Genomic DNA, 14059 nt, shown 5'->3' on the forward strand with positions numbered 1-14059 from the left:
CACGTGCGGAGGAAAATTTTCTGGGCTGGGAAGAAGTTTTTCGCTCCTGGTCTGACCTTTTTCGAGAGTCAGAGGGGGGGCAGATGTCGGTTCAAGTTATGGATCAGGAGGCCGTGGCTGACGGGTTGCTTCGACGTTAGTTTTCTGGGACTCTGACGTCGGTTGCGTAACTGTCTGACTGTCTGAAGGAAATAAGAGCGTGACTACAAGACCGCGTGTGTGTTTTGTACGTTTCACCTCTCGTAGGTGACGATATCGATGCTATATATATATATATATATATATATATATATATATATATATATATATATATGTGTGTGTGTGTGTGTGTGTGTGTGTGTGTGTGTGTGTGTGTGTATATATATATATATATATATATATATATATATATATATGTGTGTGTGTATATATATATATATATATATATATATATATATATATATATATATATATACACGCGCGCGCGTTGATAGATAAACGCGTTATCTCGCGCGAGTGTCAGACCAGGGATAGGTTATGATATACTGCAATGCATATATTCGATGAACTTGTTTGCAGTCGTATACGCCGTTACACGATATTCGGAAATCATTAGCTTGGCTTGTTAGGAGGCAGTGAAAAACAAAATAAATTAGAAACATACTGGGAAGCTTGTTTGCTGCTCGCAATCTTACAGGCGCGCACGGAGACATCAGTCACACCTTTCGCGTCCTGCGCGGCAACTTGTCCCTCGCGCGCGTTTTCTTCCCCGCCGGGTCTCGAGGATCGAATTTCTGTCTTGGGAAGGCCGCCGCTCTATTATGGTATACAGCCGAAGAAGCCCTACTCGGCCAGGCATTCTCCCTCTCTTTCTCTCTCTCTCTCTCTCTCTCTCTCTCTCTCTCTCTCTCTCTCTCTCTCTCTCTCTCTCTCTCTCTGTTATTTCGAAAATTCAACGGGAAGACTCTCTGCCTGGTGCTACTTCAGGAGCTTCTTGCGATGAAAATTTTCGAAACTTTTGCGCCGTTATTAAGAAAGTTCCGGGATACGGACTCTCATCGTCGATCGATCATTTATTTATCTCCAATTAAAAGGGGGGAAAGCTGCAGTAGCGCGGACGGGAATTTTTTTCCAAACTAACTTTCGCTGCAATGCTTGTTTTTGTAGACGTATTTTATTTTCTTTCCTCGCAACTTCTAGAAGTAGAGAGAGAGAGAGAGAGAGAGAGAGAGAGAGAGAGGGGGGAAAGTACAGTCCCCTCGCACAGCTGTCAGAAGCAACGGTGTTTTTTAATTGCCTTTGTAATTAAGGACTTTTATGCCACGACTGGGAGCGTATTCTCTATGCGTGTATACACCTATATATAGTATGTGTGCTTTGATATTGCGCCTTTCTAAGTTTTAGAACTCGGAATTACTTGAAATTTCAGCCCTCATCGAGTATATATATATGCACCATACACAATTAATTAAATTTGCTTGCCCTTTTGGCTAAACTAGCGATATATTAGCTGATTAACTTTCCATCGCATTACACGCGTGTGTTATAATTTATGGCAAAATTAATTTAGCTACATGTAGTACGCAAATATCGACGAATAATATTCGAAAACTGCAATCGGCGCTAATTAGATGTTGCAAATAGTTAACTCGCAGTTTCTACAAATCGCGTACTGACATATACATGTACATAGAACTACATTCATTATGCATTACGAATTATTTTCAAAATGTCATGCAGTCCATTAGGTGCATCGCTATAGTTGCATAATCGTTCCCATATTCATATTCATAAATATTAATAGTTATAAAGTCATGTATATCTACATATCTCTTTACGTTCGAGCGTACATTTTAATGTGAATTTTCTTTCTGTTTCAGGTGAGTCCTTACGCAATGACATTACAGTTCCGTAGTTACGTGAGTTTAAAAGTCCCTGAAATCCGACTATAGCGAACCGAATTTCGCGAAGCTCATCGCCTCTATGTGACTAAAAACAAAACTTCGTGAAAGTATATAATTGACGTTGACTCCGCTCCACGATGCGATCGAACTTTTTGACTTGCAAAATTTTCGCCGACTCTTCATTTTCCGAATATCGGAGAAAAAGGATTAAAAGTCTGTGTCTATATATATAGAGCCGTGGGCGACGAAGATGTCCCTCTTCATATCGCGCGTCCGGACAGCTGTCTGAGTTTCTCTCTTTCGCTTCTTTTTCCCTCCTCGGGCGGCGTCGTGCGCTCTTTTCTCTTTTTTATTTTCTTAACCTGCGCGCGCACGAGGCCAACGTATAGGCCAACGCGGTGCTTCGACCCTCTTGCTTAATTTTTTTATCGCTCAATACGCGCCGGGTCGAACCTCCCTCGGCTCTCTTTCGGTGCCTCTGATTTTGCTCCCTTTTTTCGGTTAATCAAGAGCTTCAGGTCTAGTGGCTGCTTGTTCCCCCAGCTCTCGCTGTGTATGTGTATACCTGTAATCAACGGAAAAAAAACTACACGTTTGGAAATCGCAGGCGAGTCACTTGTACTTGACTAGTTTCGGGTGTATAGATAGAACAGAAAAAACTTTAACGAACGCATAGTTGATAGTTTTCAAAATAAAAGCCAGTTTCCCCGTAACCATCAGTCGCATCGTTTATTCTGAATTCCTCGGTGTCAAAGGCAAGATATGCTTTTTATTCGGCTCTCGAGCCAAGTCATCCTATATACATCAACGTGGAGTAGGCGATTCGCTTTCGTGCCCGCTCGATAGCAGACGAAAACCTTCGTGCCCGGAACGATTATTTTCGCGATCCGTCTATTTCCTATGTCTCTCCCGCACAGCGATTCTCTATCAAAGTGTTTTTTTTTCCTTTCTCGCACGTCTCAAAGAATTCCTACTTCTCTTTCTCTCGCGCAGCCCATTCTCTTTCCTCTAGTTATATCACTGGCTTTCGGCTTGGCTCTTGGTCTCTCACAGCTATATACACGAACATATTTCTGTTTCGTTTACTTTTGATTTCGCTCACCCTTTTGTTTTCGCTCTAGTCCCTCCTGCGCTGTCTCCTCTTCCGAACGCGACGTTATCCGCCCTCTCGACTCGCTCGCGAGGCATCATTTTTGCACCGTCTCTCTTCTTCGCTGTCTACTTATTTTTCTTTCACTTTCTCCCTTCCCTCCACGTTTATACCTTCTGTGTGTTGTATACGGTCTCGATCCGGAGCCAAGGCAATTGGTGTAGCCGTTGCTGCGCAGCAATCTTTGTCGGGCTTTTCTTTCCGCTGTACGTTTTTTTCTCTTCTTTGACAAAAAGTGTATGGATGATAAAGGACTTTCTTATTAAAATGTATTTATTAAATATTTAGAGTTATGAAATATGAAGGATACAAAGGGAAGGTTTCTTTGTATTACTCATGCATTACGCATTTTGAATATCGAGTATCAATATTCACGCAGAAAGCTGATGAATCCTCGCAATTGAAAAACTTTCAAACATCCACAAGGCACAGCTCGGGAAAAAGAGACAACCTAATTTGTATCCCACAAGTCTGCAGTACGTGTTCGATTAGCTTAGAAATAAAACGAGAGCGCAGAAAAATTAAAAAGCCGCGCACGTAGCTAATTTGAATGTTAAAATATTCCCGGTGCACATAGCGGTGTTGACTGCTTGAATTACCAGTGGTAAAATCGCGTGCGAATTGCAACATGAAATTATTGCCCTGTGCGCGCTCGCTGCCGCAGCTCCGCGCGGCTGCCGCTGTTTTTTCACCGCTTTAATATGCGCTCGGTCGTATAATTTGCCCGGCGCTAAAAATGAAATTTTCATATAAACGCCGAGAGAGAGAGAGCTCTCCGCTCTGCTTCTCTTTTCGCGAATTGCGTTAAATTCGGGCATGAGGGTTGACCCCCGATGCGTCGGGTATAGTTGTCGCGAAGTTTGACGCACTGAACAGCGGTGATAGTAAAAAACATTGGGTTTATAAGTGCCCGACGAATATAATAAATTGTTCAAATATACACACGAGCTTTCGCGGGCACGAGTAAACAGAATTTTAAAGCTCTTTACTGTGCGCCTATAGATATAAAATGAAGCCGTGTATACACGAGAGAGCGAAAACAACTCCTAGAGAGAGTGTACGATACGGCAGGTTGTGGGTGTATCGCGAGCCACTTTCGGATAGTCCAATTGATATTAAATACATCTCTTGAAATACAATCGATAACCATGTAATATCTCTCCTCGTCGTCACAACCGTGCGCGGCGGCACATCTCCGCGGAGATTCAGCCGTACACGCGGGGCAATTTCCCGCAATCCTCGTCGGGAAATTCGCCGGAGAGAGAGAGAGAGAGAGAGAGAGAGAGAGAGAGAGAGAGAGAGAGAGAGAGAAAGAGAGAGAGCGAACGCGTATATATTTCACACTCCCAATTTCTCTTTTGGTCTCTTAATCACTGCTGCGCCCGACGACCGCCTTTCCCCTCCCTTCTCCCCATCTGTTACTCTGTACTGGCGTCTCTCTCGCTCTCCTTGGTTCTCTGCGAACGTCCATATTGCTTTCACTCGGGCTGACGTTCGTCGGTCGATAAGTCGTCGCTGCCGTACACTGGCGTAGCTTTAATGCGCCTCTCCTCTTGAAAACTGCTTCCGAAACAGCGTGTCTTCCCCAGGGACAACGACGACGGAGGACCCCGCGAAGTCGCGCGACGGATATTGTCCGTTAAAACAATTACGTAATGAGACGCTATACGCTGGCTCGTGTCTGTCTGTTGATGATGAGGGTTGTATTATTTTTAGGTTTGAATTTTGAAGCCTTGAAGATTACCTGCGCTGGTAATACGCTTGAAGTGGGAGAGTCGTCGGAAGCTGGAGTTTAGGATGGTTGCTAACGAAGGGTCGAGTGTATTTGATTGCGAGAAATCACTAAACGCTTGACTGCGAATTAACGGAGAGTTTAGACTCATTATTATACTTATACGGTACTCAGCTGTCGCTATCGCGGTGTTCGATAATTTTTCAAATCCGTCTCGAATTCACTCGAGACCGTGTGTTCTTTTAACTATATAATACAATCTAAGACGTAGAGATTAATACTTCTGATAAAGTAAAACGATAAGACGAGCGCATATCGATCCATTAGTCTGGTGTGCATCCTTGAATTAATCTGATGTTCTATTAACTCTGCGTATCTTTCATTGAAGCTGATTTATTCAAAGTAAACGGCGAAGAACTTTATTAACACGTGGTTATGCATACGGAGATATTATGGTGAGATTTAATTACGAAGTTGAAATTACGAACTAATTTTTTCTCAGTACGAATCACTTTTACATTTTTACTTACTGAAATCATGTAAATAAACTCTCCTACTTATTACAGTCGATTAAGGTACGCCCGAGCGAGTTTAAGCAAAGAGAATTATAAAGAAACGACGATTGAAAATGTCTTTTTAATTTATTCAGCTCTTATACCTGCACCGCGGCTAAGTCCCTGAATATATATACGTAAACTTGATGTGCGCAGCGCAGGAAGAAGCGTTTCGCTCGGTATTATGAAAATGCGAAGAGACGAGCCGTGTAATGGAAAAACAACTGGGCGCAGGGGGGGGGGGCATTTCGAAAAATACAGAAGCCGTATTGAAAGCTCACCGGTGCGCTGGCTTAACAAGATTACGAGTAGATAATTTCTCTGTGGATAGGAACAAGCGTATACAGTTGGAACTTGTCACAACTTGGTGGTAATCTCGTCTATTCGACTTGAAGATCGAAATTTGAGGAACGCGATTCAAAAAAGTTCGCATACACTACTTAACGAAACAATAATTTTCACCGCCCCCGAAATACACTGTCGACTCTCAGTGCTCCAAGCGCCGAAAGGCAATTGAACAGCAAAAAAGGCCCCTTCAATCACGTCAATCAGGCTTTATCACTTGCTCTTACAAGCATCTCTCGTCGTCCGCTCGATTGCGCGCTAATGACCGCGTCAAGCGCACACACATGTACCCTTCACACACACACGCATACCGCGTGTACATCCAAGAAGCCGCCTCCGTCGCTTTCGGTGCGTATATAAGCTCTACCGGCTCGAAAAACTGTTACAGCCGGTCGGTCATTTCTCTCTCCCAACGCGCGCGCAATTATTTCGACGCGCGCACTTTGCATCCTGTAACGGGACTCGCGTGTGTACACTCACCTTATGTCGCTCGCGATAGAGTGTGTATGTGTGCTCAGCCGAGAGATACCGGAAGAGGCGCAGGACACCGTTGTTGCGTCTGCTTTACGGCTCTGCATTTTTTAATACACAAGTCGTCGGTGCATCCAGAGTACTAAGCGCGGCCGGTTGATCGACGTGTTTCGTGTGGCTATAGCTATATAGGAGGATAATACGGGTATCGATTTTAGCGCCGATGTCGCTGATGGCGGCAGATTTTTTCCGGCGAGAAGCTGTTCGTCGACGTCGCCGTTGTACAAGTGAGAGTGTGGGAGAGATAACCCTTTTGATGGGATGCGATGGTGATGTTTGCATTCAATTTGCGTGGAAATTGGGTAATGGACGGCGCTCGTAAAGCTGTTAATTTTAAACTGATGTTAACATTTTTGTAATCCAATTCAGGCTGCAGCGCGTATTGTTTGATGTCGCTGCTGTATATACGTAGCGAGCTTAAAGAGCTGGCGTTTGAAAAAAAAATAAATAAATGTTCGCTGGCGCGCGCGGTTATACTGTTTGCAGCTGCGGGAATGAGAAATAAAGGGATTTTTTAATTGCTTGCCGTATATATTTGTATTTTATTTTGCGCTGAAAATCGGACTGTTTCTGACCTCGTGATAAACTTGATTATTACAGCCACTTATACTCTCTTTGTTTCCCAAAACATTGCACCAAGTGCAATAAAAGGTAAGTAAATACTAAGTAAAGTGGCTGTAATAAATAATTTACTACGGTAAAAGTAGAGGTAATATTACCAACTATCACTAGAAATTTTTTTAAATATTTTACTTAAAATTTGTAATTTTCAATCATAAATCTTATTTTTAGGGCTCAAAAGTGGTTTGTCCCCTTAAGATAGAAATGTTTATTATTTGATGAATTTTATGAATTGGTTGAGTATATTCATATACGCCCGTTTCAGAGATAAAAAGAATAATGTACCAGATTGATCGGATATTAGAATCTAGGGCAGTTATAACATGAGCGAAATCGAATTTGCAAATCATGATAAAGAAATGAAGAAATTGACCATGCGCCATCTATCTTTACTCGCCAGAGACTCTGAGAGTTTGAGCGGTGACGGGTAGATCGTAGATGAGCATCTCCAATCCAAAAATGCTTTTTAGATTTAACATTTTGAGGTTAGTAATGGCTGCATTTGCAGAGATCGCGCGCGAAAACTATTAGTCAATAGAGCTATGCATTTTTCAAAGCAGGATAACGCGCGTGACATAATACTATGACTTATAGTACAAAGGTTCTTGCTCCGTAATATTTAATCGACTCGCGAAGCTGTATACAAAAAAGATAAGAAAGAGAAAGAAATACGCATATAACCGCGTACGCGAAGAGCAGAGGCAGCATAAGTGCTGAAAAAGAACGTAAAGAGAATATGTTTTATTAATGTTTTAAGGGTCGGGCAGTGGCTCATTGTCGCCCTGGCTCGAGAACAGAGAAAATTGAACTTAAGGGGCTGTCGTGTTGGTAATGTGTATATACAGGGAAACGGCGGAGGGAAAAAAGTAGCGGACAGACAAAAGAGAGGGACGAATAGACGAGAGTATAAGGCTAAACGCGCTCAGATAAAAAAGACGGAACAAACGTTCGAAAGAAAGGCTTTTTCTTGCGGCTATACACAGCGTATATAGAGCTGCCGCTGCTGCTGCTTCACAATATGTCCTTTATTCCCGAACTGAAGTTTATAATAAAGAGCGAATTAAGGATCTTTTCGGTCTTCATTATTACAGCTCCCGCATTGTCCGCAGCCTCTCCGCCTGTATTTATACTCGTAACTTTGACGTTCTCTGTAATTTCGACCTCGTCCGCAGAGTCGTAACTTTAGCACTCGTTCTATATACTGTAACACAATTAAAATTCACTTAGCGAGCAAACGCGTCGAGTTTATATGTGATTCCCAACCAATCACAGCAGCAGCAGTGCGACTGGAAGCTCGACGTACGCGGAAATAATACAGCGAAAATTACATCCATCGGCGATGAATAAAAGGACCACTCCGAAGAATATTGGAGAAAAGGGCCGCTGCGAAACTGCGACAAAAATAGTGCAGCGAGCGCGTCGAATCTAATCTGGGATTAGGATGGGCTGAGGGATTGGGTATATAGCACTGAGCGCTGCACGGTGGTGCGAAGTTGGCCGGAAAACTTTCGCCGGAGCAGTTGCCAGCGAAGCTTCGATCGATCGTTATGGCGCTGCCGCTACGAGCTTCCAGAGCGCGCGCGGTTATCGTGAAAACGTTATTAGATGGCTTTTTACGCCGATGAGAAGCTGTGGCATGGTCGGACTCTCAGAAATTTTCGAAACGGTCTCGCGTGTTAACTCGAAATTGTTGCTCAGGTATTGCACGTACGTTCTTAGTTAATTTATGTTCGTAATAGATCGATTATTTATTCTCTTTTTTTCAATCAAAATTAATTTAAAATATATAAAGATTTGAGGGTTTCTATGATTGTCGGGATACGTGAAAACGCATTTCAAAATCAATAGTATTGGCATTATATCACGCCTATAGGTGGTGAATGCCATTTCAGGTTTTTGGGTTTTCTAAGCTATGAGAAGAGCCGAAAAACAACAGCATAGTCGTACTCAGCCTATACAACTGGCTGAGATCAAAGTACCACTTTTTTGTAAATAGCGCAGCCTCTATGCATAGACGGCGTGGTCTGTCCGTAACAGCACGTCGTTGAGGATGTACTCCTGGGGGTGCACCCGCAGGAGGGATCCCCATAACGTGCAATTACGTATGCACTTTGATCTTTTTTGTCGCCAGTATCGCTGGGAACGTTGGACTCGGTATTTTTCGGTACAATATAATAATCGCAATCATTCTTTTCTATGGGAGATACGATAGATCATTTGTTCAGTAATAATCAGTTCACTGCATGCGCGTCAGCTCCAGAAATTGTGGAAAGAACTTAAATAACCGATAGATACAGCACACTTTCTATATAGTCAGTGACAAATATGTCCAAGGAGCAATCAGTGCGACGCGTAATTCGCTTCTATCCTTCTCCCTCTTTTTCACGAAAACAGTCCGCTCTGCGATGATAATAGACAATGAGAATTTCGCGTAGCAGTAGTATAACGTCGAGAATAAAGAGCGACGACAGTTTGGACAGATTTCGTTAATTCGCTCTTTATAAATGTTCCAAATGAAGCTGAAGAGGAGAAATTTTCGAGCCACTGCAATGCAGGCAATTAGCTCACTCTCGCAGCAGCAGCGGCCGATGTCCCCTGAGGGAGGGTCCAAAGAAAATTCCTTATTATTACTTTGCGCTCTTTGTCATACGTGAATCGCGGCCGGCCGCCTGCACCGCGGCTCTCTTAATGACTTCGAATTCTCTCGTTGATACTCGCTCATGCCGTGATTGCGTGTACTCTCCACCTTACAGCTCTCGACGTTGTAAATAACGAAAAAATTTTCCTCGGTTGAAATAAGTGTGCGAGTATACACTCAAAATTCGTCCCGGAATAATAACAGAAGTCCGGAATTAAAAAAATACGTGACCCGGAATCTTTGTGAGATAGAGGTGTCCTGAATCTTTCCAGCACTCGCTGGAATAAGAACCGCGCACTCTCTCGCGCGCGCATTTTCCTTTAAAAATAAAAGACAAAGGATGTCTTTAATATCCCGTATACACACACACATTCGTTTCGAAAAGATAGCTCAGCTCGGGGGACCTTCTCGGAGCCGAGTTTGGAGTTGCGTCGCCGGTAATTCTTCCTCTCAGATTTTCTCGCTCGCTCTCTCTCTCTCTCAGCTCTCCCTATAGCCTTACGCGACTAGAACGACGATGCCGCGACGATCTACCTTGAAGTATGTGGGTCTAGGAGACACGACTTCTAACTTTTGTTAATTAAATTCTCCCGCAGCAGCTAGCGCTACTCTAATTAAGTGAAATTCGCAACTGCTGGTAAAACGCTTTCGGATACACGTTATGCGCGCGCGGATGATTAATCGCGCGCTAGGCTGTATCAAATGCGTGAATTATCCCTGGTAGAAAATTAACGGTTCGGATTTGCTAAGACCTTTAGACTTAGCTAACTGCTTTAACGGTTGCTAAGCTAAAATTTAACAAAAAATGTGGCTTAGGAAACGCTAAGTTTTCAAGATTTCTGCCGGAGGTTAATTTGAGGTTAAGAGGTTAGGATAATCAACAGCTAAATTAATCAGTTACATTTTATTAATATTCCAATTGTTTATATTTGATACAGTCTTACTCCACTATCTGAACAAGATTTGTATGATACGCATGCACTGCACTTCATTTCACTTGACCCTACCAAGTCGTCAACTATTGTTTCATAATGTCATGCTGTCTGATTAAATAAAATAAATAGAAATTGTTTGTTTTATCATGATAAAAGTGCAAAATGCCCTGTTCAACAAAACTAAACTAAAAATGAACCCATTTAAACACTCATTGTGGCTACGAGTACATTAGATAAGAATTTCACATTTTTCTTGTCATCGGTCATTATTGTGTTATCAATTTAATTGACTGATTTCAGATTTTGGTCCAAAATCACCGATGACAAGAAAAATGTGAAATTCTTATATATACTGAGAGAACTATATATTAAAATTTACTACATATGTAGGAAAAATTACTATATTAGATAGTAACGGCAGGTCATACTCGCTCCATGACGATTTTTACTATATTCATAGTAAAAATTGTTAGACTTATATTAAAATTTGTTACGTGTTTACTAGAAATTACTACATTATATAGTAAAAATTATTTTAAGAATTTCTCCGTGTGCCAGAATTTGAGGTTATAAAATTGATTTATGCAGTAATCAGATACCAAAATCTATATATTTTTGTTTATCTGGTACTATTAAGTGATAACATATCATTCGCTGCTATTATTTATTACTTTTGGTCAATTTATTATTAATATTAACTCATGAGTAAATGTGATTAATATATCAGATTTAAAATTTAGTACATAACAGTACTGTTTGGATAAGTGGTCAGCGCGCTCGACTCCCATTCCAGAGGTCCAGGTTCAATTCCCGTCGCCGCAGAAAAATTTCTTTCACTTCACAACATTAAGTATCAATAATAATAATAATAATAATCATATTCGAATAAGCGCGTAAAATTGCCCAGCAAAAAAAGAATAAAATTTAAAAAAATTTAATTTCAGTATAGAAATTAGTATCTGAGATAGTAAAATTTAATACAAAGCAAGTATAACCGTCCGTTACTATATAATATCGTAATTTTTCCAGCATATGTAGTAAATTTTAATATCTAGTTTTCTCAGTGTAATGATTGTATGAAATGTAAAAACTGGAATATTAATAAAATCAAACTTATTCATTAAGCTGGTAATTATCCTAACCTCTTAACCTATCTAAATATAACTTGAATATATTTTCTACAAATTGTCACATGTCCTTTGCATTTCCTAACCTTTTTTCAATGTTAATCAATTATATAGGTAAATTTATATTTATTAATAAAAGTTCTAACCTCACAATTGTATACACATGACTAGTAAATGAACTGTAAGGAGCTGTGTATAAGCTTCTATTACAGTAAGCGGTTATTTAGCGGTTTTCTAAGCGGTTCATTAGCGTTATTGGTTAAATAAGCCATTGCTAAGCCATTGAACTGTTGACATTTCTACCAGGGATACGAAGGGAGAAATAGAGTACTACTACTACACAGTATCGCTTATTCCTCTGGCGTCTCCTCAGAAGCGACGTACTCGCTGGAAAAATCAAGAGTTACTAACAGGAGAGTCTGTTTTGGGACGGAGGGTTGCGGGGAATAATTCAAAACGCTCCGCGCACACTTGCATATCTCGCGCAAATCTGCAGCAGCAGCAGCGGCAGAAGTAGAATATAACAATGTGCGGGAGAGAGAGAGAAGCCCTTTGGCGGCAGTAGCATAGAGCGCAGGGGCGGTTATCGATTCCGTGGAACCGCCCCCGCGCGCCTGGCCATACGGCGACTACTCTGCCGCTGCCTCCCCACTACCTACACTTCCGGATAAAAGGACGTCAGGAGCGAGGTCTGCGCTGCAGATATATAGCTATACCTTATACCCTCTCTCCATCTTGCTCTCTTTTCTCCCGCTCACTCTCATTTGCACGCTCATTCCGCGTCTTTTACTCTGCTCCCCATCTCTCTCTCTCTCTCTCTCTCTCTCTCTCTCTCTCTGTTCTTCCCCTTTTTTTCACTTTCTCCGCGCGCGCATAGCAGCTATTCGGCGAGAGAGAGAGAGAGAGAGAGAGAGATCGAGATCCTGACGTCTGTCTTTCTCGCTCGGGCCAACTTCTGTGTACACTTTTTCCTCTCTCCATCTATATATACGCGTACAGCGTTTTTACGCTGGGCGAGCGAAGAGCGTTTTTTTATACGGCTCTTGCGCTTTCAGCTTCGCTCTTCTTTGCTTCTCGTTCGCGCGCGACACTCAATATTTCCCGGCGAGCGCAGTCGCGTCTGTCTGATCCACTATTCGGAGCTCTATATCCTCAACCGAATTAATTCCCATTTCAGCTCGCTCCCGAAGCTATGTCTATATGAGTATACAGCGGCAGTTATGACCGGCGGCTGCTCGCGACAGTCTATACTCGCCGTTGTCGCTGCGCTGCAGCTATATAGCTACGCTGCGCGTTATTATAAAGCCATTTGGATGAGTTTAACCGATGGGAGAATGATAGCGGATTCCCTCTGACCTCGGGACGACGTGGCTTCGAAAAGAAAAATAACCCACTGCAGTGGCGGTACAGAACTCGTACTCGAGTGCAGTGAGAGTACATAAAGCAACTATACTGCCTTTGACCTGCGCACGTGCGCTATACTGTGTATGCGTGTATTTGCGATCGAGCGCGAAAGAAAAACGGACAGCCGAGCGTCGCGGAGAGATAAAAGCTCGCGCGCGGCATATTGTATACACAGTATACAAAGGCCACTGCTGCCGCGCTGCGTTGGGAGAAAGAAAAAGGAGGAAGAAGATGCCGAGAGAGGACTCGGAAAAAACAAAGTAGAAACGCGCGCGCGCAGGTGCGGGAGAGGGAATTGATACGAGCGTCAATGGTTGTGCGAGAGAACTGAAAGGCCCTTGTGAGTGAGTGCTCGCGGACGGGGTAAAAAAGCGAGAGTTGCTGTGGCGGGTGTATAGGCGAGAGGGAAAGCGGAGGAAAGTAAGCGAGCCGCGGATAGTTGCGAAATTCAAGACCCTAAGATTGCGTATACGCAATCTTACGGTTATTAACATCGCTGATACAAAAGAAACCCTGAATAAAAGCTCTGCTCCCCGCCGCTGCTTCGTATACGAAAACGAAACTCGCGCTGTCATCTCGTAACATTAACGAGCAAGTCCGGAGCGAAAAGCAGCAGTGGCAGCAGCAAATCCGGCCACGTGCCATAATTTCACTATAGCTTCCGGCGCACACACGCGCGATAAATCGAAGCCGTACATATACGCGTGCTTATCAGCCAGCGCGAGCTTTTAATTTCATGCGCATCCATCGACGGCGTCGCCGCCACAGCACACGTATATGCAGAAACGCACGCATACGACGAATCGATACTGCGCTTATCCAATGGCCGAACAACATGAACGCCGAAATTGCAGACGCCTCGTCCCCCGTATGTAGTAACGACGAGAGAGGGAGGCGTATATATAGCTATACGCGCGGATGTATATGTAAAGAGGAGAGAGAGAGAGAGAGAGAGAGAGAGAGAGAGAGAGAGAGAGAGAGAGAGAGAGAGATGATGGTTGAGAGGATTGAACATCGCAGTAGGGTTATGGCATGCAGGTTACGGCCGGGCCCAGAAGGGATTACCGTTTACCGCCGTTCTGCGGCTCTTGCCGCTGCTGCTGCACGCTGTATACGTAGTGTGATGTCGTCTATTGCTC

The 14059-nt window shown here is 42.9% G+C and overlaps 1 protein-coding gene across 4 annotated transcripts in view; it reads left to right on the top strand.

Moving 5' to 3' along the window:
* The window catches only part of LOC100679295 (microtubule-associated protein futsch), an 82429-nt gene that overhangs the window by 40716 nt on the left and 27654 nt on the right, over window positions 1-14059 (top strand). Inside the window, exon 1 of one of the 4 annotated variants that reach the window (XM_031921355.2) lies at window positions 1882-1898. The exons of the other annotated variants lie outside the window; for them this stretch is intronic. The gene's annotated coding sequence lies outside the window, so the exon portion shown is untranslated. Of the gene's footprint in view, window positions 1-1881; window positions 1899-14059 lie in introns of those variants that run through there. 4 annotated transcript variants of the gene reach the window in all.

This window comes from Nasonia vitripennis, chromosome 1, assembly GCF_009193385.2.
Source record: "Nasonia vitripennis strain AsymCx chromosome 1, Nvit_psr_1.1, whole genome shotgun sequence".
Lineage (NCBI taxonomy): Eukaryota > Metazoa > Arthropoda > Insecta > Hymenoptera > Pteromalidae > Nasonia > Nasonia vitripennis.